At 36.5% G+C, this 4246-nt stretch overlaps 1 long non-coding RNA gene across 1 annotated transcript; it reads right to left on the bottom strand.

The window, feature by feature from the left end:
• Positions 1-421: 421 nt before the first annotated feature.
• On the bottom strand, positions 422-2921 carry LOC137444712 (uncharacterized). The gene is made up of 3 exons (XR_010988225.1): positions 2799-2921; positions 2264-2375; positions 422-654 (listed from the first exon to the last, which is right to left on the bottom strand). It is a non-coding gene; the product is annotated as an uncharacterized lncRNA (long non-coding RNA).
• Between the last annotated feature and the right edge of the window lie 1325 nt (positions 2922-4246).

Below are 4246 nucleotides of genomic sequence, written 5' to 3'. Positions count from 1 at the left end.
ATTTTAAATCTCTTCCTAAAGCATAAATCTGTAATTAATAGAAGTATTTGGACATGAATTAAAATCTCCCATATTCAAGTCTCATCTCCATCCTACTCATCAATGCATACTGTAGCTAGGTTCTCTTTTTCCATCCCATCTATTCTAGACTAAATGCATATGAATGTCATTTAGTTATTCCAGATCCATATCAATACAAATGAAAGCACAATTGCTCTCTCAACTTAATTAACCAAGCAGAGAATAAAAAACACAAACAGAACAAACCACCCCAAACAAATGCTGTCTCCAGGCAAACAAAACAAACAAAGGAAAGAAGTCAAAACAACAAAATCACAAATTGCATCATTTCAACCCAAGAAAGAACAAGATAAAACATACCATGGTGAAACCTAAAAATTTCACCTCCCATAATGTTGGCAAAGCTTACCATTTGTTACTCCATCATCTTATCATTGTGAAATTTCTCTTGCTACCTTTTCAGAGCACTATTTTCTGTGTTGCTTGTTCATTGCATCAACTCACATGAAAAGGTAAACATGCATTTTCACTTATCTAATATGCTTGGACTGTAAAACTCCAATGTCTCAGTAAACCTTCCCTTGCAGTAGACTGCCAACTTGATAGCCTCAGAAAGCTCTAAGATCCAGATCACTAAAAAATAAAATGAAAACAAAAGATAAAATGTGAAGTTATTTTACATAACTGGGAAAGGTTTCTGAAAGTTAAATACAATGTTCCCTTTTGCCTAAAGCCACTGCACTTGCAATCTTAATCATCATGTGTCTCCAGCACTTTGGATATAAAGGTTTCAATAAAACAGAACTAATAAGACACTTTTAAGAGTCTTTACCCCTTTAACAGTAGTAGGTGCACACATAATGTGCCATTGCCTAAAGAATTATTGGCACAGATGTAGAATGACCTACAAAATTAAGCCATGGCTCCACTATTTCAAACTTGAACTCATGAAACCTTTTAACTCATTACATTATCACTCTGTTCTACACAGAGAGTATTGAACTTAAAATCAATATATAATGCAATTATTAACATTGTGAACAACAGATAGCTCTCTCCCAATAGTCTTTTTCCCCCTACTGTAAATGCATGCATTGGTTGACATAAAGAATTTCAGATGTCTTTGCAACCTGTTGCATGTTTGCAAAAGGAACACAATTGTGATAATTCAAACCCACAAACCTCTCTGATTAGAAACACTCACTACACAAAGCTGGCAACACCTAAAGAAGGCATCCTCAAAACATCTGAAATTGGGCATAAACATCACCACCACTTGAAAATAAAGCTTCATGTGTACACTATATGACATATCCCATAAGGTAAAGAGTAGATGGTGTATACTGCGCAGTGAGCTCTTTGGGGGGAAAACAATCTTTTGACTCTCTTTGGTTTGTATAGCATACATGTTATCATACCAGACTTTTCACTTTGGTCTTCAAAGATGTATTGTAGATCCCACTGGAGACCTTAGAATGGTAATTTCCACACACCCCTCCCCACTTCCCTTGAACAATGAAATTGTAATCTGCGATGCAGCACTAATTTACAATGTGGCTGTAGGCAACAGGCCTGCTGCAGATTCTCTGTTAGAAATGTAATTAACACAGCTAATCTCAAGGTCATTCTCAAAGCCTGCTAAGAGCATCCATGGAAGTTCCCCATCTTTTTGTATATGGTTAAGCTTTAAAGTTGATTCCATTAACAGATGCATGAAAGATCGGATTTTACATTTATCGCCAATTTGTTTCAATGTCCTTGGGAAGCAGAGGCTTGAAAATTAAATGCATCTCCAACAAACCCATTAATACACAGCCTCATTTAAAAATTTGCAAAAATACTGTGTCTGAATACTTTGACATGTAAATATAAACCATTCTGGGGGAGCTTTTTAGGGGTTGAAACTGTGACCTCTGCATATTTTCTTACATACTGAGAAGATAAACTAAAAACTTAAAACAACTTGCTACTTCAATTGCTTATAGGTTTTTAGGCAGTTGGCAGTAAATTTTATATAAATAAATGTTGTTTCTCTCCCAATAATCTCCATTAGGATCTAGCAGACCATGAAATAGATTTTGCAAGATCAAGCAATGTGCTGAGGCCCAGAAAAAACATTATTTAAGCTCCCAGCTTCAGAAATTATGAAGGAAATGAAGCACTATATTGCAGTTTGAAGCACGCATATGAAATAAGCCTTTTTTAGTCAAAACATTAAGAAAGAGAAGTGCAGATTACTCACACCTGTGTAAAGGATGGCTAGATCATTTGGCACCTGCATCTTCACTTTAAGTTCCTCTTGTTATTAACTTCTTACAGAACGTAGATGTTGAGGAAGAGAAGTTGTAATATTTCTAGCACAGGATAAGGAAGAACTCATTTTAGACACCAGGGGAAGAAATGTAATCTAATACATTACCAGAATTTATTTTGATTTTTTAAATGAGTGAGATTGCAGCTGGCTTCAGACTTTGCAAAGGCTTGGATAATTTAAAAGTCTTGGAGGGGGGAGTAATTGAAAAAAGAAATCACAGGGGGAATAAGGGTTTGATTGGCAGTAAGTGGGTTCAGGAAGAACACCTGTGGAAGGGTTGGGGTTATCCTGTTTTCCTGTGAAGGCAGTGCTTACACCACCACATTGCCTGTCAAGACAGGTTTTAATCCTTTGGATGGTTTCAGGCAATTCTGAAAAAGGAGCTGTGGCTTCAAACTTAATTGTACTCCTCAAGGTTTCTTGTCAGGTTGTATTTGTAGAGAACAGAGACTCAAATTAGTACCTCCCAAAAGGGAAGATTAGCAGAATTCAACCATCATCAAGTGGTCAGCAAACATTTGACTGGTCAGCAATCTTCTAACCATAACACCTCTGCCCTTGGTCTGCAGTGGGATGGAAAGCAAATGAAACCAACTTCTTCTGGGAACCTGGGGGAAAAGTCCATAACAAATAAGTTTAATTTATGTCATATACTTTAAGAAACAAGTCGTTTCTCTTAGCTTCATAAAATATATTTTCCAGTCTGTGACTCCCATATAAGAAAACATTTGAAAAAGAGAAGGCTGTGAGTCCCAGTAAGAATGTTTTCAAAACTCCTTATTTAGCTCTTCTTTCACACTAACTTTTTCTGTATCCATATTTGAGATTATCAGAACCAACTGTTGAATTGCCATTCGATTTAATTTGACCTTACACGTGTAACAATTGAACCCAAACTTTAGTGACACTGAAATCAAACCACCACAATAAAATGCTAATAATGATGATGGTAATAACAGTAAGTTCCAGAAGTGCATTCAGATACAGGTAGGCGCTTTAAATCGTCCACAACTGATAAATTAAACACACTTTTGTGGTAATTTACAGTGTGCAATATGTTTTTTTCCAGCAATTCCAGTTTTGCTTTCAAACTATTAACAACAATCAAAATTCTTTCCAGAATCTGCAGTTATTCTGTGCAACTGGGCTTCTATCCTTGTATCTATAGCATTATTATAAAATTATAACCAAAAGGGAAAAAAATGGCTGCCATGTTAGTGATGTTTATGCATTTTTTACTGATTAAAAGTTTAGGTATAGCATACTTAGAGCCAGTTCCTCAATACACTCTCCCTGAAACGGATGCTGTCTTTCATATATTATTTCTCCCAGGCCACACTCTTGAAATCACTTGAAAAGCTTCTAAAATGAGAGCTCTGGAGAGCTTAAGATCAAGACTGTAATTCCTTAGGGTGATTAAAGGGTTTGCAGCTTTAACTGATAAACAATAGAGAACAGGAATATTAAGCAACACTTACTGAAACTCATTCACACTCCATTCCTCCAGCCAGCTCTACTGTGTTATATGCTGAAACAACACAGAGGCTTGGCAGCAAACAGATCCCTGCCTTTCAGCAGCTGCCTTTCACTATTCTCTTGGTCCAGCTTCAAGGTCTTTGGAGACATTTGCCACAATTTTTATTAGCATGCAACCAGTAGGGAATGTATATCATCTGCAAGACTTGAGTACAACATTCCATTCTCCACCACTGTTTACTGGCATATTTCAGGCAATTTAAAACGAATACTGAACTGTGCAGCCCACAGAACCTCATGTTTAAAAGAAATAGCACAGTCTTGTAGGGTTGTTGAGATAGCAGGTAATCATTAATTTCTATGGGGAGAACTTTAACTACTATAAAATTCATTCAAGAAATGTACTGCAGGTTACTACTGCCTGTCTTTGGGAGA

This window comes from Melanerpes formicivorus, unplaced genomic scaffold (genome assembly GCF_026170545.1).
Source record: "Melanerpes formicivorus ecotype bairdi unplaced genomic scaffold, bMelFor1.0.p_v2 SCAF_12, whole genome shotgun sequence".
NCBI lineage: Eukaryota > Metazoa > Chordata > Aves > Piciformes > Picidae > Melanerpes > Melanerpes formicivorus.
Note: the sequence above shows the minus strand (reverse complement) of the source record. Positions and strands in the feature narration are given on the sequence as shown.